This window comes from Bufo gargarizans, chromosome 11 (genome assembly GCF_014858855.1).
Source record: "Bufo gargarizans isolate SCDJY-AF-19 chromosome 11, ASM1485885v1, whole genome shotgun sequence".
Classification (NCBI taxonomy): Eukaryota; Metazoa; Chordata; class Amphibia; order Anura; family Bufonidae; genus Bufo; species Bufo gargarizans.
Window position 1 is genome coordinate 31360044 of NC_058090.1, and position 24889 is coordinate 31384932.

Genomic DNA, 24889 nt, shown 5'->3' on the forward strand with positions numbered 1-24889 from the left:
GCTGCCGGAAGATGCTCCTAATTCATGGCAAGGTGCAAGCCTCATCATAAATTAGGTGCATCCTCCAGTAGTCCATGCGCCTAAACAGAAATCTACAACAGCTCAGAGGTGCCATAGATTGCTGGCTTCATTTGCTCCAGAAAACTGGTGTTAAAGGGAACCTGTCACCAGGATTTTGGGTATAGAGCTGAGGACATGGGTTGCTAGATGGCCACTAGCACATCCGCAATACCCAGTCCCCATAGCTCTGTGTGCTTTTATTGTGTATAAAAACCGATTTGATACATATGCAAATTACCCTGAAATGAGTCAGAGCTTGAAAATATGACTCTTCTCTGGTCACACAAGTAAGATATGACTCTTTTATGTTAAATTGCATATGTATCAAATCGGTTTTTATACACAATAAAAGCACACAGAGCTATGGGGACTGGGTATTGCGGATGTGCTAGTGGCCATCTAGCAACCCATGTCCTCGGTTCTATACCAAAAATCCAGGTGACAGGTTGCCTTTAATTAAGATAATTTTGTCTCAGGTATTGGTCACGCCCCTTGCCATGGCCTCTTTTAGAAAAGTGGCGAGGGTGGTGTAAAAAGAGGCACTTGTGACTGCATTTAAAAAGTCACAAACACACAGCTTGAGAGTTTTTATTGCCACTTTTCAGGAGCAAGGGAGATGATAAATCTTCCCCTTGGTGTTGGGATCCTCCGCAGATAACGGCTGATAATTGGGAGTCCTAGCCGTGGGAGAGCTTTGTGTCACCCCCCTAAGGTGTCATTGTTGTGATACCGAAGCCCATGTAATAAAGTCCCCCCATCAGTATATCCATGCTTTTATAACACACCAGTCCTGAAGCTAGTGATGTGGATGGTGAACTCTATGGACTCTGCAGCTCACGCTATGGTCTAGACTTGTCTGTAACATGGAGAAGATCTGGTATTGTCTGTGTTCAAGCCCAAATAAAATATATTTTATAGTCCATTTAGAATTATTCGTCAAAACACTCAAAATATAAATTACCGACATGTTGAGGCACAAGTAAAACTAAACTAAACTAAATGAAACTTCATGGCACTTCCAAGGACAACATTCAGAGAGAACACGATATAGCCCGGGTCCAGCGCTGCTGCGGGAGAAATACAATAGTAGAACAGTAAAGGTGTCCATGTGCTCAGCCTGCACCTCCCAAATTCAATGGCTGAGATCTCACAGACACAACACTGTTGATGTGATACTTATGGGAAAGAAATGTTAGTTTCATGCACATGGCAGTAACAGCACAGGCCCATTATACAACTCATGCAAATTGCTTGGGTCCTCACTTCTTGATGTTAAAAAGTCCTCTCTCTCACCTGTCCTGTCCTGTCTAGACAACCCTTTACACACACTGTGTAATACTTAATTTCTCCTGTAGTGGCGCTGCAGGGCAATTCAAAACTCACTGCCAGGTTTCCCTACAGATCACAAATGATCGCTGGATGGATTCAGCAGGAGGACACGTTGCAATCAGCTTATTGTCAAGGGACCCTTCTAACAAGTAGGTATTTTCCAAAGTAAAGAACCACTTTATATCTTATTATATATTTCATTGCACCCACCAACTTACCAAGGGCAGGAACAAAACATTTCCTGTAACATAGGCACACACAGACCCATGGACATTACTTATTCCTTTTACCTGCGCAATCACTAGTGAAAGCTCACATGCTCTCATGTGAACGCCAAGGCAGGAATCCTTGCATCGCTCCAGTCTAATGTGTACGAGGGTCCCCTGACTCCTCGGTCAGCAGATACTATGGGAAAGAAGAATCGGGCAAGCCAAATTTCAACACGCCCTTTCCTTTTATTCTGAAAGGAGATATAAGGTGTATGGCGGTGGTTTGTTCCCCTCTCCGTTTTTAGAACTCATGCAGACTAAGCTGGGGGGTTAGGGTTAGAAGACATAGCTGCTGTCTAACTTATATGGCTACCTGTATTGCCATCTTAGCCACCGATGGCATATCGCCAGGGTATACATCAATGTCAGATAGGTGCGGGTCACAACTCTGGGACCCCTATATCCAGAATGGGAGCCCCAAAGTGTACAGTCGTGGCCAAAAGTTTAGAGAATTACATAAATATTGGAAATTGGAAAGTTGCTGCTTAAGTTTTTATAATAGCAATTTGCATATACTCCAGAATGTTATGAAGAGTGATCAGATGAATTGCATAGTCCTTCTTTGCCATGAAAATTAACTTAATCCCAAAAAAAACGTTCCACTGCATTTCATTGCTGTCATTAAGGCTGGGTTCACACCTGAGCGTTTTACAGCGCGTTCCTACGCGCTGTAAAACGCTCAACAAGAGAAACTAATGCTTCCGTATCGGCATGGTTCTCACCTGAGCTTTTTACAGCACGTACGATCGCGCTGTAAAACGCCCGACGCCCCAAGAAGTTCAGGAGCTTCTTTGGGGCGTCTTGTCGAAAAGTTCCCGTACATAGACTTCCGAGGACGCGCGACAATGGGCGTTCGCATACTACCGGAGCCGCGTATGTGAGACGCCGGAGAATCGCGCATACACAGCGCTCAGGTCAGTGCGCTCAGGTCTGAACCGGCTGTAAAGGACCTGCTGATATCATTTGAGTAATTGTCTTGTTAACTCAGGTGAGAATGTTGACGAGCACAAGGCTGGAGATCATTATGTCAGGCTGATTGGGTTAAAATGGCAGACTTGAACTGTTAAAAGGAGGGTGATGCTTGAAATCATTATTCTTCCATTGTTAACCATGGTGACCTGCAAAGAAACGCGTGCAGCCATCATTGCGTTGCATAAAAATGGCAAGGATATTATGGCAAGGATATTGTGGCTACTAAGATTGCACCTCAATTAACAATTTATAGGATCAACAAGAACTTCAAGGAAAGAGGTTCAATTCTTGTTAAGAGGCTTCAGGGCGTCCAACAAGCGCCAGGATCGTCTCCTAAAGAGGATTCAGCTGCGGGATCGGAGTGCCACCAGTGCAGAGCTTGCTCAGGAATGGCAGCAGGCACGTGTGAGCGCATCTGCACGCACAGTGAGGCGAAGACTTTTGGAAGATGGCCTGGTGTCAAGAAGGGCAGCAAAGAAGCCATTTCTCTCTAAAAAAAAAAAAACATCAGGGACAGATTGATCTTCTGCAGAAAATATGGTGAATGGACTGCTGAGGACTGGGGCAAAGTCATATTCTCCAATGAAGCCTCTTTCCGATTGTTTGGGGCATCAGGAAAAAGGCTTGCCTGGAGAAGAAAAGGTGAGCGCTACCATCAGTCCTGTGTCATGCCAACAGGAAAGCATCCTGAGACCATTCATGTGTGGGGTTGCTTCTCATCCAAGGGAGTGGGCTCACTCACAATTTTGCCCAAAAACACAGCCCTGAATAAAGAATGGTACCAAAACACCCTCCAACAGCAATTTCTTCCAACAATCCAACAACAGTTCGGTGAAGAACAATGCATTTTCCAGCACGATGGAGCACCGTGCCATAAGGCAAAAGTGATAACTAAGTGGCTCGGGGACCAAAACGTTGACATTTTGGGTCCTATGGCCTGGAAACTCCCCAGATCTTAATCCCATTGAGAACTTGTGGTCGATCCTCAAGAGGCAGGTAGACAAACAAAAACCCACTAATTCTGACAAACTCCAAGAAGTGATTATGAAAGAATGGGTTGCTATCACTCAGGAATTGGCCCAGAAGTTGATTGAGAGCATGCCCAGTCGGATTGCAGAGGTCCTGAAAAAGAAGGGCCAACACTGCAAATACTGACTCTGCATAAATGTCATGTAATTGTCGATAAAAGCCTTTGAAACGTATGAAGTGCGTGTAATTATATTTCACTACATCACAGAAACAACCGAAACAAAGATCTAAAAGCAGTTTAGCAGCAAACTTTGTGAAAACTAATATTTGTGTCATTCTCAAAACTTTTGGCCACGACTGTACACAAAGCAGCAGCGAATGTGCAGTGAAAATAGCAGAGTGAGCATCCTCGGCTATTTTCAGAAATGTCATGGCTCTGGGACTGCAGGAAATAGTTGAGCCAGTGCACCTATTTGACACTGACGGCATATCCTAGCAGTATACCATCAATGTCTGGGATGGAAATACCCATTTAACTTGATACTAAACCATCTGATTGGGCGAGGAGGATCAAATGCTGGAAATAAATCATCCTAATCTCTCTCCAGTTACCTGGGATATAAAACGGAAAACATAAAGCAGATCCCATCCATTACAAACACAGATGTGGCGCTGCGTCTGATCTGCCACCTATGAATGATATTTTGGAAGAAAGCCTCCATCTGCTTGGTTTGATGTGGTTCACAAGCGATGAGCTGTTCTCTATAACTGCAGGCTATAGGTAACCGCATAACTCCACTTTCAAAAGAAGAATTACTCCAGATCCCTGTGCAGGTGTCGAGCCTCCTCTAAGTACACAAAGACAAGGAGCCGGCTTTTATCTTCTCCAGCGCTCGCCCCATACAAAAGTAATCTAAGGTCTTCTGAACCCTGGACCCAAAAGGTGATGGCCACAGGCGCTGTATGGCTGGTGCTGCCTCCATAGGCCTCTGTGCATGGCAAAATCAACCTCTAAAATTCTTAAAAATTAAAATAAATAAATGGGGACCAAAAAATAGGACTTATTCGCTTCTTGAGCAGACTTTGGCTCTGTATGGGCTGCTAAGCTCTGTTCACGTGTATGTGTGTGGCCAGAGGTTGCACTATATAGTTTGTTGTTGTTGTTTTTTTTCATGTATTTTACTTTGTTCATGGGGTGATTTAATAATAACGTGTTATCTTTATTACAGGGATTCAGAACGGCAGTAGAGGAGGTTGGAATTTTTTTTCTAACCTATTCTGTCCCAAATATAAACAATAGGGATGAGTGAACTTGTGTTTTACAAGTTCGAGTTTTATTACAATTCCGTTACCACGAGGCATTCTGACATATTAGAAGTCTATGGGCAGCATAACGGATCCATCTGGTTTCCCTTATGCAGGAGTCCTAACAGATACGTTATGCGGCCCATAGACTTCTATAATGACGGAATGCCTCTTAAAGAATTCCGTTATAGCCCGTGGTAACGGAATCCATAACAGAATTGTAATAACACCCGAACTTGTAAAACACAAGTTCACTCATTTATTTTATTTTTTTATATCCCCCCCCTCCTGGGGGCAGACCTGCGAAGGGAAAGCATACTTATGTGACTATTTCTGGTGCTGGCTTCTGGGTCCTTCTCTTTCCAGCTATCAGCGGCTCTGATCGGCTCCTAGGGTGTAAACTTCCTGTTTAACGCTGCTGCAGACACTTGGTGGCCACAGCGGTGACCTGCTTCTCTTGCGCCACGTGACCATTTGTCATGATGCAACGGTAGCAGGTCACTGCTGCAGCCAGAGACTGGCTGCATCGGTGTCAAACAGATGGAGTTTACATCAGTGGAGCCCAGCAAAGTGCACAAGGCCATGCAGCAAATTTAAGTATTCTTCTCTTCGCAGGTCCATTGCGCAGGTCCCAGCCAAATCAGGTGCCGTTGTTGCCCCAGCTGTTGAAAAACTATGAGTCTAGACCAAGTCAGTTGGGAGTTGTAGTTCCTCTGCAGTCATCAACCCATCACAGCAGTGTCTGTAAGCCCCTCTGAAATAACTGAAGGGGTTAAGCATGGACATCTGGAGCCGCCTGCGCTCTCTGGTGGATTGCAGCTGCAGATTGGCCCCCTTTATGCTGGTAATGCGGCTCCACGCTGTTCAGATATTGTAAATAATTGCGCTGACACAAGATGCTAAATATGGCCATGTTTCTTGCAAGCCTGTCTGCAGATTACGGGCGCACAACAGAAGGATGTATACTTTCTAAATTCATTTCGCTGCTTCCGCTGCAGCAGACAGAGCTATTTTTGCTGGGATTGAGAGATAAATTAGGATTTCCTTAAATGGAGCGCACAGCAGGAAATTCTCTATAAATTATGGAATGCTAAATTATTGGACTGTTTACCAGCGGCACAGAGATGTCTTCTTGTTTATTTCTGCAAAACTGGAGTGACATTCTCAGGAAAGCGCTTACCCTCCGAAAAGCAGCTGCTGTTTTGTGTGGTCTTGATTTAAAGAGAAAAGCCACCCAATGTCTCGTTTTCCTAAACAGCCCCCTCCAGCCTATACAATGCCCATGGCTGGTGGTCCCGCAATCTGCTTACAAGGGAATCTCAGGTCACCTGCCTATTCCTAATAAACCTTCCTAGTGCCCAGTAATGTGACAATCCCCAACTACCCGCCCTTAATGCAATTCCTCTTCTTTCATTGCAATATCCAATATACGGATATATCTATATACAGATGACAGGGTAGAGTCATTTCCCCAGTACACAGTATGTGATTCTACAGATGACCCCAAATCTCTCATCACAGCATCACCACCCAGTATCCCTACCATTACCCCAGTGTTACCCCAACACAATGTACACATTACCCCAGTGTTACCCCATCACAATGTACACATTACCCCAGTGTTACCCCATCACAATGTACACATTACCCCAGTGTTACCCCAACACAATGTACACATTACCCCAGTGTTACCCCAACACAATGTACACATTACCCCAGTGTTACCCCATCGTTACCCCATCACAATGTACACATTACCCCAGTGTAAGCCCATCACAATGTACACATTACCCCAGTGTTACCCCAACACAATGTACACATTACCCCAGTGTTACCCCAACACAATGTATACATTACCCCAGTGTTACCCCATCGTTACCCCAACACAATGTATACATTACCCCAGTGTTACCCCATCGTTACCCCATCCAAATGTACACATTACCCCAGTGTAAGCCCATCACAATGTACACATTACCCCAGTGTTACCCCATCACAATGTACACATTACCCCAGTATTATCCCATCACAATGTACACATTACCCCATCACAATGTACACATTACCCCAGTGTAATCTCATCACAATGTACACATTACCCCAGTGTTACCCCATCACAATGTACACATTATCCCAGTGTGATCTCATCACAATGTACACATTACCCCAGTGTTACCCTATCACAATGTACACATTACCCCAGTGTTACCCCATCACAATGTACACATTATCCCAGTGTTACGCCATCACAATGTACACATTACCCCAGTGTTACCCCATCACAATGTACACATTATCCCAGTGTTACCCCATCACAATGTACACATTACCCCAGTGCTAGCCCATCACAATGTACACATTACCCCAGTGTTAGCCCATCACAATGTACACATTCCCCTAGTGTTAGCCCATCACAATGTACACATTCCCCCAGTGTTACCCCATCACAATGTACGCATTATCCCAGTGTTACGCCATCACAATGTACGCATTATCCCAGTGTTACGCCATCACAATGTACGCATTATCCCAGTGTTACGCCATCACAATGTACGCATTATCCCAGTGTTACGCCATCACAATGTACGCATTATCCCAGTGTTACGCCATCACAATGTACGCATTATCCCAGTGTTACGCCATCACAATGTACACATTACCCCAGTGTTACCCATCACAATGTACACATTACCCCAGTGCTAGCCCATCACAATGTACACATTATCCCAGTGTTACGCCATCACAATGTACACATTACCCCAGTGTTACCCCATCACAATGTACACATTATCCCAGTGTTACCCCATCACAATGTACACATTACCCCAGTGTTAGCCCATCACAATGTACACATTCCCCTAGTGTTAGCCCATCACAATGTACACATTCCCCCAGTGTTACGCCATCACAATGTACGCATTATCCCAGTGTTACGCCATCACAATGTACGCATTATCCCAGTGTTACCCCATCACAATGTACGCATTATCCCAGTGTTACGCCATCACAATGTACACATTACCCCAGTGTTACCCCATCACAATGTACACATTACCCCAGTGCTAGCCCATCACAATGTACACATTACCCCAGTGTTAGCCCATCACAATGTACACATTCCCCCAGTGTTAGCCCATCACAATGTACACATTATCCCAGTGTTACGCCATCACAATGTACACATTACCCCAGTGTTACGCCATCACAATGTACGCATTATCCCAGTGTTACGCCATCACAATGTACGCATTATCCCAGTGTTACGCCATCACAATGTACGCATTATCCCAGTGTTACGCCATCACAATGTACGCATTATCCCAGTGTTACGCCATCACAATGTACGCATTATCCCAGTGTTACGGCATACCATTCTACAAATTATCCGAGTGCCGCACCCATCACATTACCCAATATTACTCCATCAAAGTGAATATTTCCCCAGTGTCTCCACATCAGACTGTGCATATTATACTAAAGTTACACGGTCCACAATTACAGCTAAAGGCTTTCCTTAAGTTGTCCCCAAAAAATTATTCTACAGTTTTCAAATCAGCACCTGGATCTGAATACTTTTGTAATTGCATGTAATAAAAAATTTTGTATAGCCAGTGAGCTATTCAATAAAATGTATCTGTATGGTGCCTGTTTGTTCTTTTTTCTTTGACCTGCTCACTGAGATGGCCGCACATGCTCAATTCTATCTTTCAACTACCTCCTGAGCTGTGTGATAGGGAGAGCCTGGCCACGCCCCCTTAGCTTCAGCAGAAAGGACACTCCCCTTGAGCGGTCTTGATATAAATCTAGCAGAGCAATGAATGAGGAGATCTCTGGATCCATGTGAGGTACAGGGCTGGTTCTAGCTTTGTTAGAAAGAGGTTGTCACCTACAATATGATATCTGATTTTCATTTATTACATCAGTCCTTACCATCTTTTCTGAGCTTCTTCTTAAGGCGCTTCTGACATTTTACATACATTATCTGAGCAACTTTTGTCCACCGTACGGCAGCCAACAAAGTCCAGGTGTACAAGACTTGTGCCCACTATTGTGGTCTGCACATCACATGGGTATATCAGTATTTCCTGCCATGTGTAAGCCTGTGACCATGATTCATTCTGCAGATGTGGTATCAAATGGTTAATGCTCTCCTACAGGACACGCCGTGCTGATCACGGACAACTTCACACTACTACAATATAGAGAAGACTGGAAGAGGATATGCATCCAAAGTGTTATGCCATGACTGATGTTATATAATGAAAATCAGACATCGTATAGTACAACATGATCATCTCTTACTAAGAAAGCTAGAACCAGCCCTGTACCTCACATGGATCCAGAGATCTGCCCATTCATTATTCCAATTGTTCTGCTAGATCAGGGGTAGGCAACCTCCGGCACTCCAGCTGTTGTAAAACTACAACTCCCAGCATGCATTCTTGCTCTGCTTTTCTAAGAAATATCATAGAAATGAATGGAGCATGCTGGGAATTGTAGTTTCACAACAGCTGGAGCGCCGAAGGTTGCTGACCCCTGTGCTAGATCCTTCAAGCTGCCAGCTCATGGGGCGTGTCCTTTCTACAACTCTCGCCCTATAAAAGCTCAAGAGGCCGGTGTGTCCTTTTAGAGGGCATGTCCTTTCTATCACAGCTCTTAACAGTAGATCTGGCTGGTGGCAGATGGAGCCTGGAACTGAGCATGTGCGTCCACCTCATTAAGTGGACGTGCACATTACTACGCAGATTAAACACCAGGGGTCACCATTATTATATAATAAAGAAAATATCTCACAACTGGAGCATTTTTGTAACAGAAAGTAACTGACAAAACTAACTTGTTTTTCAGACTGAAAGACATACTGTGTTCGCTATTAGCTATTGCTTGAGGCAAAGCCTGCACACTATAGGTAGCAGAGCAAGCTGATCAATATACCATAAGATTGTCCTTCTCCAAATCCTCTTCTAATTCTATGGTAGTCGGCTTCTCAAAATAGATTAGCTGCATTGGGAAAACAAAAGCACTGTCGGGACGCTGCCCACGAGCCCGCGCCAGTGGTGGATAAGGAAACTTTATACAGTGGTCTACAGTATAAGAAATGTATAAAGCGCCATCTGTAGAAGAGAGCACAATCTCGTTTTTATATGGATGTCACCAGTCACTACAAAAGGTGCCCAAACCACCCTGTGCCTCATGTATCATTACAAGCCTTAAGGATCATCATCAAGATGGCGCTTGCTGCATAATATATAATGGGGTAACGTAATACCAGGGCGTATATATTATCGAGTGAGACCACATGGCCCACTTCAGATTGATCTTGGTCTCCTTTAATGGGTCCTCTATGCAGACCACTGACACACTGCTCTTCATGCAATTCATGGGCATCACATATGTTAGTATTATGTAGTAGACTTGGTAATCACTCCGATTATAGGAGTGGATTTCATGGTTAGAATGGCCCACCGTAGTGCCATAGGATCCTCTGAAGGGCTCAGGTTCTGACATGATAGGACATATGCCATCTTTACACTGAATGGTACCGGCTCTGCTCTACTCGGTTCTGTACCAGATTGTTTGTCATGGTGGATATGGCGGATATGGCGCCCCCTTGATGTAAATGGTAGCAGTGAAGAGACTCTCTGACCAATCACTAGTCAGCGGTGTGACCACATGACCTTCATGGGTAGCAGCTTGGCTCGATTGGAACCACCTCTGATACAGTAGCCCAAAAAGTACCAGGTACTGTCTGTAAATCTGGCCTAGTGGAACAACAGGATGCGCTGGGTACAGTGGAGTCGGTTCTATACAGCACCAACCAATTTTGCTTCAATCACTAGAGTCTATTTCTTAGACAGTGTTCACATGGGGGTCCTTTTTTTCTATTTTTCAGTTCAATTCTAGAAGTAAAAGAAGAAAAAGAAACCCAGCAGTGCCAGGTCAGTCGTGATCATCCTGCTATTTTACCTGCGTTGCTGTCCGCTAACAGAGCCCCAAAGGCAGATGTGAATGAAGCCTTACTGGACGACGTGAAAAAGACCTAGCAGATGGTATTGATGATATGCAGTGTATGTACCATGTTCTGAACAGAATGAGTGGGCCTGGGGGGGTGTAGTCTGATGTTGGCCACAACGCCCCAGCCACCACATTAAAGGTGTTTTCTGAGATTTTGATATTGATGACCTACCCTGAGGATAGGTCATCATTATCAGATCAGAGGGAAGGGGGCTCCGAGTCCAGGAACCCCCTCCCCGGTGATCAGCTCTTTGAAGAGGCCACTGACGTTCACTGATCGCACGGGGTTGGCTCAGCCCAGTCCTATTCTAAGTTAATAGGGTTGAGCTGCAATACCAAGCACAGCCACTATCCAATGTATGGCGCTGTGCTTGGCAAGCTGTGAGAAGGCTGCAGTCCTCTCAAACACCTGTCGGACCCCACCAGTCAGATACTGATGACCTATCCTGAGGATAGGCCATCAATATATAACACCTGGAAACCCCTTTTAAATACGAAAATGACAGGACTGTGAGGGTCCATAACCGGACGCTACCCTGGTGCATGTAACCAGACAGGCCTGTAAGACATTCCAGTCACACAGAAGGCGACGCTGCATATTGCAGACACGACATCTGGATACAGCCACCACAATGCTGGTGCAGATTCATGAAAGGTCTGCTGCAGCTCACACGTGAAGACCCTGGTAACAAAATCATTCTGGCACAAGGAACCCCTAATGTCTTTCACAGACGACGCAGAACATTTCTCACCGGCAAATTCATTTACCAGCAATGCAAAAAAATATGACAGCAACAGTAAAAAGAAGGAACACTCCTCAAACAAAAGGGGCAAACACGGCATCCGGTGAAAAAATATATAAAAGAACCTTTAAAACTGAACACCAGACTGTCCTCACCTCACTGGCGCTTATCTGCTATAACACAGGCAGGAAAATTACATTATATTTAGATTTATTTCACTGGTAAGTTTATACTCATTCTTTAATGGCTCTCAGTTTTTCGTAGTTAACTGAGCTGCAGTGGAAAGCATGGGGGATGGAGCAGCAGATTAGAGGAGTCATTTCACCATAACCTGACAGTGTCCAACACTGGTCATGTTACAATGTTATTTTTTCAGGTAGATATACAACAGGCTTGGTCAAAAACATAGGGAGCTCCAAATTGATTAGGCATTTATTGTGTCTGCCTCAACTGAAAACTTTGGGGCACAGTTAATTAAAAACCCCTAAGATTGTATTTTTTTTCCCCTTATAACATGGTTATAAGGGAAAATAATAGCATTATGAATACAGAATGCATAGTACAATAGCGCTGGAGGGGTTAAAAAAATAAATTATATATATATATATATATATATATATATATATATATATATATATATTTTTATTTATTTTTTTAACTCACCTTAGTCCACTTGCTCGCGTAGCCGGCATCTCCTTCTGTCTTCATCTTTGCTGTGTGGAGGAACAGGACCTGTGGTGACGTCACTCCGGTCATCACATGATCCATCACCATGTTAAAAGATCATGTGATGACTGTGACGTCACCAAAGGTCCTTGTTGCTACACAGAGCTAAGATAAAAAAAGAAGGAGATGCTGGCTGCGCGAGCAAGTGGATTAAGGAGAGTTCAATTATTATTATTATTTTTTAACCCCTCCAGCGCTATTGTACTATGCATTCTATATTCAGAATGCTAATATTTTCCCTTATAACCATGTTATAAGGGAAAATAATAATGATCAGGTCTCCATCCGGATCGTCTCCTAGCAACCGTGCGTGAAAAATCGCACCGCATTCACACTTGCTTGGAGATGCTTGCGATTTTCACGCAACCCCGTTTACTTCTATGGGGCCTGCATTGCGTGAAAAACGCACAAAGAGGAGCATGCTGCGATTTTCATGCAACGCACAAGTGATGCGTGAAAATCACCGCTCATGTGAACAGCCCCATAGAAATGAATGGGTCGGTATTCAGTGTGGGTGCAATGCGTTCAACTCACGCATCGCATCCGCACGGAAGTTCTCATTTTAGTTTTTGTATGCAAAGTACAAGGGGGCATGTATGACATCTATAAGGTGGCTTGAGGAAGAGTTGATTAATGGTATTTTGTCTTCTCCCAAATCCGAAGAATAGGAGACTGGAATACCCCTTTAATGAGGTTTTTTAATGCAGCTTTTGATGCCAAAACCAGAAATGTATAAAAATAAAAAAAACTAAGAAGTAAAATCTTTCCTATATACTTTCTATCCCTTTAAAATACCCTCCTCACACTGGCTTAAAAAATACTGGGTTCAGTTTGCACAACATAAAAAAAAAAAAAATTACAGATTTTTTATTTTATTTTTTCTAATTTAGTTACGGTAGTACAGGAGCAGCCAGGCCCCTAATGTCTGTTGCTTGGGGAAACTTTTTTTTGGGCCTGTTGGATGTTAATTAGTCCACTGGCTATAGAAAGTAATGGTCGAGCACCTTCCTCCTGACCTATCTGCTGCCCTGCCATCGTTATAACCTTCTGCTCCCTCTCGGTCAGCTTGCTGGATGGGATGTATGGGGAGGAACGTCGGCATACACATTAAATTTAGTGCACACAAGCGCTCCTGCCTGAGTACACCTGTGCCCGCAGCAATTCCGGTGCAGCAGTTCAGGTGTGCCAGACCAGAAGCTGATCTGACCCTCCAGCAACTAACCAGTCTATTCTTAGTGATAAAGTGGGGGCTACAGAAAATATCAGAAACGGTATATGGTGCACGCATCTGTACGGTACTACTATGGAAGGAAAGACCATGTTATACTCTCATTATATATACAATATGATCAGAACATTCATTCAGGGGATGGGTCATCAATATCTGATCGGTGGAAGTCAGACTCCCACTAATCAGAAGTTTGAAAGGGTGGAAGTGCTTGTACCAGCGCTGCTGCCTCGCTATTCTATACCAAGTACAGCGCGTACATTGCATAGTGGCTGTGCTTGGTATTACAGCTCAGTCCCATTCAATTGCACTTGCACATGCTGTAGGTCAGGGATGCCCAACCTGCGGCCCTCCAGCTGTTGCAAAACTACAACTCTCAGCATGCCTGGACAGCCTACAGCTATCCAGGGCATGTTGGGAGCCACAGGTTGGGCATCTCTGCTGTAATGAATGGACTTGACGTCACATTGGTGCTTCTGCCCTTTCCAGTGGGGGAGTGCTGGGAGCCGAACCCCCCACTGATCAGATACTGACGACCACTCCTGAGGATAGGTCATCAATATTTGACTCCTGGAAAACCCCTTTGCCCATACACAAAGACAGACAACCCTACAGATTTGATTGGGACTGGAAGACACTCGTGTGTATTGGGGTATGCCGATGGTGGGGAGGGAGGATGGGGATAAGAAGGATTGGCATGTTGAATAAGTTATAGAAGGCACATGGCGCCTTCAGCTGCAGGGGAGCACATATTAAACTGCGGCACTGAGTCAGTTAAACTGCTCTGCACAGAATAACACTGCTCAGCAGGAAGCCGAATCCTGGTCAAAGCTTTGGAAAGTATGACATTATTATGTTCCCAGATAAAAATGGACAATAATCTGAAAGCCGCAAAAAGGTAAACAAGGTCTTATCTGTGCTGCCCCATGGACACGTGAACCCGGCCGGGACACACCTGGAAATACGGCTATTTCTGGAGCCACCATCATTGCATTCACAAAGTATCCTACAAAAAGTCATATTTTTATATATATATGTATATTGGCACCGACAGTCAGCAAGCAAAAGTGCAATTAAAGACCAATAAGACCACCACCCAGGTCACACAAGCCACCAACACCCCGGCTGTGAAAGATGAGTGTTAATGCAGTGGTTGGAAATAATGGTGTCAAACTGCACAAATCACATACAACTGATAATCTCAATGTGCCCATATCATGTAGATCAAGGGTAGGAAAATGCACACAAGCGTCGGGTTATGTACGGATCCTTTCAGATAATACAACCGTCTGCATCCGTTCAGAACGGATCCGTATGTATTATCTTTAACCACTTCAGCCCCGCTAGGTGAAACCCCCTTCATGACCAGAGCACTTTTTACACTTCGGCACTACACTCCTTTCACCGTTTATCGCTCGGTCATGCAACTTACCACCCAAATGAATTTTACCTCCTTTTCTTCTCACTAATGGAGCTTTCATTTGGTGGTATTTTATTGCTGCTGACATTTTTACTTTTTTTGTTATTAATCAAAATGTAACGATTTTTTTGCAAAAAAATGAAATTTTTCACTTTCAGCTGTAAAATTTTGCAAAAAGAAAATGACATCCATATATAAATTTTTCGCCAAATTTATTGTTCTACATGTCTTTGATAAAAAAAAAATATGTTTGGGCAAAAATAAAATGGTTTGGGTAAAAGTTATAGCATTTACAAACTATGGTACAAAAATGTGAATTTCCGCTTTTTGAAGCAGCTCTGACTTTCTGAGCACCTGTCATGATTCCTGAGGTTCTACAATGCCCAGACAGTAGAAAAACCCCACAAATGACCCCATTTCGGAAAGTAGACACCCTAAGGTATTCGCTGATGGGCATAGTGAGTTCATAGAACTTTTTATTTTTTGTCACAAGTTAGCGGAAAATGATGATGATTTTTTTATTTTTATTTTTTCTTACAAAGTCTCATATTCCACTAACTTGCGACAAAAAATAAAAAATTCTAGGAACTCGCCATGCCCCTCACGGAATACCTTGGGGTGTCTTCTTTCCAAAATGGGGTCACTTGTGGCGTAGTTATACTGCCCTGGCAATTTAGGGGCCCAAATGTGTGAGAAGTACCTTGCAATCAAAATGTGTAAAAAATGGCCTGCAAAATCCGAAAGGTGCACTTTGGAATGTGTGCCCCTTTGCCCACCTTGGCTGCAAAAAAGTGTCACACATGTGGTATCGCCGTACTCAGGAGAAGTTGGGGAATGTGTTTTGGGGTGTCATTTTACATATACCCATGCTGGGTGAGAAAAATAACTTGGTCAAATGCCAACTTTGTATAAAAAAATGGGAAAAGTTGTCTTTTGCCAAGATATTTCTCTCACCCAGCATGGGTATATGTAAAATGACACCCCAAAACACATTCCCCAACTTCTCCTGAGTACGGCGATACCACATGTGTGACACTTTTTTGCAGCCAAGGTGGGCAAAGGGGCACACATTCCAAAGTGCACCTTTCGGATTTTGCAGGCCATTTTTTACACATTTTGATTGCAAGGTACTTCTCACACATTTGGGCCCCTAAATTGCCAGGGCAGTATAACTACGCCACAAGTGACCCCATTTTGGAAAGAAGACACCCCAAGGTATTCCGTGAGGGGCATGGCGAGTTCCTAGAATTTTTTTTTTTTTGCATAAGTTAGCGGATATTGATTTTTTTTTGTTTTTTTTCTCACAAAGTCTCACTTTCCGCTAACTTAGGACAAAAATTTCAATCTTTCATGGACTCAATATGCCCCTCAGCGAATACCTTGGGGTGTCTTCTTTCCGAAATGGGGTCACATGTGGGGTATTTATACTGCCCTGGCTTTTTAGGGGCTCTAAAGCGTGAGAAGAAGTCTGGAATATAAATGTCTAAAAATGTTTACGCATTTGGATTCCGTGAGGGGTATGGTGAGTTCATGGGAGATTTTATTTTTTGACACAAGTTAGTGGAATATGAGACTTAGTAAGAAAAAACAAAAACAAAACAAAAAATTTCCGCTAACTTGTGCCAAAAAAAATGTCTGAATGGAGCCTTACCAGGGGGGGGGGGGGTGATCAATGACAGCGGGGTGATCAATGACAGGGGGGTGATCACCCATATAGACTCCCTGATCACCCCCCTGTCATTGATCACCCCCCCTGTAAGGCTCCATTCAGACATCCGCATGATTTTTTACGGATCCATGGATACATGTATCGGATCCACAGAACGCATGCGGACGTCTGAATGGAGCCTTACAGGGGGGTTATCAATGACAGGGGGTGATCAGGGTAATCAGGGTGATCACCCCCCTGTCACTGATCACCCCCCCTGTAAGGCTCCATTCAGACATCCGCATGATTTTTTACGGATCCATGGATACATGTATCGGATCCACAGAACGCATGCGGACGTCTGAATGGAGCCTTACAGGGGGGTTATCAATGACAGGGGGTGATCAGGGTAATCAGGGTGATCACCCCCCTGTCACTGATCACCCCCCCTGTAAGGCTCCATTCAGACATCCGCATGATTTTTTACGGATCCATGGATACATGTATCGGATCCACAGAACGCATGCGGACGTCTGAATGGAGCCTTACAGGGGGGTTATCAATGACAGGGGGTGATCAGGGTAATCAGGGTGATCACCCCCCTGTCACTGATCACCCCCCCTGTAAGGCTCCATTCAGACATCCGCATGATTTTTTACGGATCCATGGATACATGGATCGGATCCACAGAACGCATGCGGACGTCTGAATGGAGCCTTACAGGGGGGTTATCAATGACAGGGGGTGATCAGGGTAATCAGGGTGATCACCCCCCTGTCACTGATCACCCCCCCTGTAAGGCTCCATTCAGACATCCGCATGATTTTTTACGGATCCATGGATACATGTATCGGATCCACAGAACGCATGCGGACGTCTGAATGGAGCCTTACAGGGGGGTTATCAATGACAGGGGGTGATCAGGGTAATCAGGGTGATCACCCCCCTGTCACTGATCACCCCCCCTGTAAGGCTCCATTCAGACATCCGCATGATTTTTTACGGATCCATGGATACATGGATCGGATCCACAAAACGCATGCGGACGTCTGAATGGAGCCTTACAGGGGGGTTATCAATGACAGGGGGGTGATCAGGGAGTGTATATGGGTGATCACCCGCCTGTCATTGATCACCCCCTGTAAGGCTCCATTCAGACGTCCGCATGTGTTTTGCGGATCCGATCCATGTATCCGTGGATCCGTAAAAATCATGCGGACGTCTGAATGGAGCCTTACAGGGGAGTGATCAATGACAGAGGGGTGATCAATGACAGGGGGTGATCAGGGAGTGTATATGGGTGATCACCCGCCTGTCATTGATCACCCCCCTGTAAGGCTCCATTCAGACGTCCGTATGCTTTTTGCGGATCCGATCCATGTATCCGTGGATCCGTAAAAATCATACGGACGTCTGAACGGAGCCTGACAGGGGGGTGATCAATGACAGGGGGGTGATCAGGGAGTTTATATGGGGTGATCATGGGTGATCAGGGGTTTATAAGGGGTTAATAAGTGACGGGGGGAGGGGGGGGGGGTGTAGTGTGGTGTTGTGTTTGGTGCGACTGTACTGACCTACCTGAGTCCTCTGGTGGTCGATCCTAACAAAAGGGACCACCAGAGGACCAGGTAGGAGGTATATTAGACGCTGTTATGAAAACAGCGTCTAATATACCTGTTAGGGGTTAAAAAATTCGGATCTCCAGCCTGCCAGCGAACGATCGCCGCTGGCAGGCTGGAGATCCACTCGCTTACCTTCCGTTCCTGTGAGCGCGCGCGCCTGTGTGCGCGCGTTCACAGGAAATCTCGCGTCTCGCGAGATGACGCGCCGATGCGTGACTGTGCGCCAGCCTGCCACCTCCGGAACGCACATGTGCGTTAGGCGGTCCGGAGGTGGTTAACATAACCAAGACGGATCAGTCTTGAACACCATTGAAAGTCAATGGAGGACGGATCCGTTTTCTATTGTGTTAGTGAAAACGGATCCGTTCCCATTGACTTACATTGTGTGTCAGGACGGATCCGTTTGGCTCAGTTTCATCAGACGGACACCAAATACTGCAAGCAGCGTTTTGTTGTCCGTTTGCCATGAGACTGATCAGAGGAAAACTGATGCATTCTGAGCGGATCCTTTTCCATTCAGAATGCATTAGAATGCAAACTGTTCCGTTTTGGACCGCTTGTGAGAGCCCTGAACGGATCTCACAAAAAAGCCAAAACGCTAGTGTGAAAGTAGCCTTACACAGTTTCCTGCACAAGCATTTGTTACAGTAATTAATACAATTCTATACAGGGGTATCCAGCTAGTCTTCATTGGTAATAAGCATGATATAAATGAATAAATAGGGGCCGGGGAATGGAATCAGCGGCCGAGCCCCGCACATTACACCGGCAGTGACCATAGTATAAATAGGACCTGTCCCCACTCCTGACATGTCTGCCTTAGTAACTACTTGCATCCCCCATGAGAAAAATATTAGGAGCATCTATTCTTATGGCTCTATGTTGTGCCATTTCTCTATTACACCTTCCAAAAGTCTGTCAATTAATTACTAGCATTCTACAATGAAGATCCAACTTTGTGTTACCAGTTTGGGGGGGTGTCCCTGCACAGTTTGACACTGGCAGCACTGGTTGGATAGCGTCAGACTGCGCAGGGGCACACCCCAAACTGGTAGCACCCAGCTGGACCTTTATTGCTGACTGCTGGCAATTTATTCATAACTTTTAGCAGGAGTAATAGAGGAATGGCACAACATAACAGTTATTTGAAAAGATGCTCCAGAATTTTTATTACATGGGGAATGCAGATAGATACTGGACTGGGATTGTGCCGATTTCACTATAAAAATTTGCGATTAGAATATTCGTGATCAACTACTCAGGAGGAAGAAGGCGTGTTTAGTGTAGAGAAAGTTGATTGATTGGGGTGAGGCTGCACATTCCCGAGATGAGCCGAATGAATTCTGGGTAGTTAGGGAGGGAGGTCTTAGCCTCAGGGTAAGGGAATCAGTGTCCATCTTGAGAAGATAGTCAGAAAGAAGTCTTGTGAGGAGCGGTTGCTATGGACGGAATCTTATTAAACAAGTGGTATGTGAACAGCAACAACATGAAAATATGACAGTTATCCTTTAAGATGTGCATAGACATAAGACCGTTTCCAGCCGATCAGTCATCCATCTTTCCTGACTCCTCTACTGACATGCATGCTCAGCTTTCTATGGTGGGAGGGGGCCAGATAGCTCCAGTAGAGAAACAATAGGCTTGGATTGGGTGCACACCAATCTGTCAGTCCTCAAGTCAGGCTGACTCCATAATGGTGAGATTATCTGCAGATCCCATTGCAAGCAGAAGGCTCCGCTGACAGCAGTGCCTATGGTACAGGCACAGCAGTGAATTCGTATGCTATCTGGCCTATAGGCATCGCAACGCTTGTCCTAGGACAGGGATCAGCAACCTATGGCACTCCAGCTGTTCTGAAACTACAACTCGCAGAATCCTCCTTTCACTTCTAAAGGTAGTTACAAGAATAGCCGAGTAAGAGTGCATGCTGGGAGTTGTAGTTTCACAACAGCTGGAGAGCCGAAGGTTGCTGATCCCTGTCCTAGGAGATTGTCACCCAGCATTCGTCACCATGTAGGATCAGATCATATAACTGGGGGTTTATATATTCCAAATGTGACTATAACCCGCCTTCTCTTACGTGTGCCTATTATACAAGCACTAGATGCAACACGTGCCTAAAAACCCATTAGAAGTGGCTTTGTAGCATCAGCCATCATGCCGTACACAGGGAAATGTAATTAACTTGCCGGCACCACTTCCTCCACTGCCGCAGGCATTTGTGCAGTCTACATAAGAAGTAATTTGCGTATATTTCTGTAAAACTGGGTCCAGTAACGAGGCTGACCCTCAATACTCAGCCGCCCGTATGCTCAGGTTAGGAGAACCTGCACTTATTGAAACGTCAGCCGAGATGACTCTATTTCCTCAGAGTACCTGTGAATATAAATGAACACAGAACGCCAAGGGCTGAGACTAGAGCAAATCTCGGAAATGTCACAGACACAATTAAAGCAGTGTCTCCACTGACTTTCCCTAAGCAGTGAAGACGATCTCTTGCTTTGAATGCCCGGTTTTGCTAGAGGTGCATTTTATAGCAGGGCTATATGGAAATTAATGAGGTGAAGAAGTGAAGGAAGGCAAGAGAGACCGGCAGTGAAAAGCATCACACTGGAAAACACAAAGAAAATATTACATTACACGTCTGCCGGCTCGTAATAGTGACATCCGGATGATTCCCAGAGCAGTGGACGTCTTCAGCCCATAGATACCATAAAAATGTATGGGGAAACAACTGCAGAGTAAGACAGAGGCAGGGAGATGCTGCTGCTGGCTCTGATACGTTTTTCTATCTCACCTCAGTGCTTGATTTACAGCTACACTGTCCAGTACTGCTGTATAAAGTCCTCCATGCTCCTGCTTCTAAGGGTGCGCTACAGATAGACAGGGGAGCCTGTAGCTGGCCAGCTAAAACCTGTCCTAGGTTGCTAATATAGCTTATATGTTTATATAGCTAAACCTGCCAATAACCTTAATACAGTTCCTATGTTTGTGTGTTAAAGACAAAAGCAGAGTTATTTACAGTGACTTCATGTTTGGATGTCATAACTGTTATATACATTGTGTTCATAGAAGCAGAAAAGATAAAATGCCTTTAAGATTCATTATATAATGTAAGGTAAGGTCAATGACACAGCAGACACAACAGAAAGCATAGAGTTAAACTGTTGTTGCAAAGCAGGAGTCTTGACCAATCCTAGCTAGCCTCACACAGCCCGGGAGTTTTGACCAATTACAGCCAGCCTCACACATAGCTTGCAGGAGCTGCTGGAATCATTATTCACCAGAGAGAGGACCTGAACAGACACACACTCCACTAAGAGCTATGTTTTATGGAAGCAAGAGGCTAAAATAGTTCCACCAATTGCAAACTACAAAGTTCACAATCCAAATTGCATACAATCATACCAGATCATACTCAACCAATCTGAAAATAGTTACTGCTAACTGCATATTGCAAATTGCGAGCAAATTTAGCAAGTGAACTATTAGTTAGACCTCAGATATACCTCTCAGAGAGATCATAAAGTGCTTAAATAACTTAAAGTGACAGTACAGATACTCAAGAGAGAAATATATTCACCATTTTATGTTGAATGACAAGATTGAACAGTTGAACCACCATCTTGTGATATCTTTTCAACATGTATTTTGTACATAGACTATCTGCTGCGGAGGCGGCAGTGTTATATATGAAGAAAAGTTAAAGTTAATAAAGAAGTTATTTCAAGCATTTGGTGTGCTCTTTAAACTTACTGTTTCCATAGAATGGTGCTAGAGGAATTACAGAGTAATAGACAGTCTGGTTAGACTAAAAGGTCAGAGATATCAAAATTCTTGTAATGCCACAGAGCAAAAGGCACTTCATAGTGATGCGCCTGCCACAGAGCCATCATAGCAACTATTCTCCTGATCTTGCCCCCTCCATGGATTTCTATGGGCTAGTCTAACCTGAGTCAACCTCAGGGAATTCAGAGTGATTGAACGGTAAAAAGGGCTGTGGCAATTTCTAAACTCAGGACTCTGTACAGGTCCAACTGCTGGGACCCACATCGATTACAGATCACAAGAACAGGGGTCCTGTGTCTCCCCATATGAATAGAGTGGTGGACAAGCTCTACTGCTGCTCTAATCATCTATATGGGACTGATGGAGATTGTCAAGTGTTGTACTCTGTTTGGCTTCAGTAGTTCCATAGAGATGAGTGGAGTGGTGGGGAGCATGCTCAAAGCTGATAGATTACAATCAGGATCAGTGGCGGTCCCAGAAGACAGACCCCCAAACTTGTCACAAACCCTTTAAGGAGGCAGGTGGGAAGAAGGAGGAAAGGAGCCTGATAAGTGAAGAAAGGGGCATTTTCTCTAATAAGATATAGTAGAAAGTTTCTCATCTTCATTTGTACTTCTGTTTTATGCAAAGGTGCTGTTTTCACACCCGAAACAGCGCTGCAGTTCTTGTAGCCATGGTTTATAGCTGCATTATGTCCAGACAGGAGCCGAATGCCCTCTCAAAGTTTAGCTAAATTCAAATGGGCCAAACAACAAGCGGATCCGCAGCATTCACAATGAGTAACTGAGGGGTTTCTGCTGTGGATTTAGCCTTTGCAAAAACAACTGTGTAAACTGGGCCTTTTGAGATAAACAATTTTGAGATGCTTCATGGACTTTTATTGCATATTGATTCAAGGCAATCGTGAACTAAACCCCCTTTGGGGGTGCATGGAATTCGGAGTAAACTTCTTTTTTTTCTCTTTTTTTTTTTTTTGTTATTCGTCAGAGAGGAGAAAGACAAGGCACCCAAGAGCCTACAAACACCTGGAATATGCCCTGATGACAGTTTTATCAGTCTTCCTACAATTCCATCCACTTCTGTACAATTCCAAAAACATTCAGTCAGGACCTTAAATAGGACCCATGACATGCCTGATTTACTAACTACTTACGTTCCCCACGTAATAACATTTCTGGAGCATCTTTTCAAATAACTCTGTGATGTGCCATTCCTCTATTATTCCTGGTAGAGGTTTATGAACAAATTTTGAACATAAACTGGGGCCTCCTTGCAAAGTATCAAAAAACGTATGATACTACTTATGACTACTGTTGTGCATTGACCCCAATTAGCCGCCGTGATCTCGACCTAGACCTGTTAAGCACAAATGATCTTTAAAGGGAACCTGTCATGTGGATATTTGATTATAATCTAACTAATTATATACAATCATTAACTACTAAAAAGTGCCTTAGATGTATTCACTTACTGGTGTGACAGATGGTTACCTCATAATATACACACAAAGATGCCGCATGCTAATGAGCTGATTTGAGTCAAGCATGATGTCATTGAGTCCAGCGTATATTTAATTCAGAGCTATAGCCACTCCCCTGCCCACCTGCTGCTGATTTATATGGAAAATAACTGTCACTCAGCAGCAGGTGGGCGGGGAGAGTCAGGAGCTCATGAATATTCATGACTCATCATTATCAGCTGGAGCTTTTCAATACAAGATGTTGGCAGATTGACTGGGTCAATTAAAGTATAACTGTCATATATATAATTTTTTGGAGTATTAGAATGTGGTGATTAATATCTCCTTGGCGGCCCTATTTCAACTTTTCACTGTGTATTCAATTACCCCTTAATTCCACAGTTTTGTTCCCTGTACTGCCTGCTTTTACCTGTGCTTAATTAGGTTGCTATGCAGGGTCCGTCTATGTGTTGAAGGACTGAGGACAGCAGAAGCACGCAGCGTGCAAGGTCACATTGCTGACAGACAGGGACTGCAAGTAAATAATTAAAGCCAGGTCCTCCCCAGCAGCTGATGACAGTGCCTGGGCTGTGTGCACTTCTCCCTGTCCCTGCACTTGGCAGACGCTCCCTCACTCAGCAGAGCTGGAGAATGCAGAGTTGAAGCAGCGCACAACAGGGAAGGGAGATCTGCCGTCTGCTCTGTGTATAAATGAACGCAACATGTGGTAAGAGGACCCCTTTGTGCTGCAGGAGATTAACCCTTTAGGGGGAGGGCTCTGGTTACTGACACTTTTGGGGGGGCTATTGTTACTGGCTAGTGAGGGCAGGCGGGATTAGCCTCAGGGTGAGGGCAGTGGCGGCCATCTTAACTGAATAGTGAGATTGCAGTTTTATGCAGACTGGTTGCTAAGGGCTGAATCTTATTAAATATGGGGTAAGTCAGTCTAATAGTAACTGATTCTGGAATATCATGTTATTAGTAACTACATATATGAAAATTGAAATTAGGGTCTAAGTGTGACAGTTATCCTTTAAAGAAAGTGACCCAGCATTTTGCTAAGAGAATCAGTCATTTATTTATGCTGCCCTTAGTTAGGACATCATAAAACTGGTGACAGGTTCCCTTTAAGCACGAATGATTACTTTATTTTGAAATGTCTAAGTAAAAGTTAAGTTTTATTATACGTTGCAAGGAGGCCCCAGTTTATGTTCAAAATACTCTCTACTCCCTGGGCTAATTATTGACAGTTTAGCACTTTTCTAGTCAATTAAATATAAGTTTATGAACAAAGGTTCATCTGAGCGTTACCAGTTAAGGGTGTGTCCCTGCATG

The 24889-nt window shown here is 44.3% G+C and overlaps 1 protein-coding gene across 1 annotated transcript in view; it reads right to left on the reverse strand.

Annotated features, from left to right (window-relative positions):
- The window catches only part of BRF1 (BRF1 RNA polymerase III transcription initiation factor subunit), a 266657-nt gene that overhangs the window by 65338 nt on the left and 176430 nt on the right, over positions 1–24889 (reverse strand). The window lies entirely within an intron of this gene.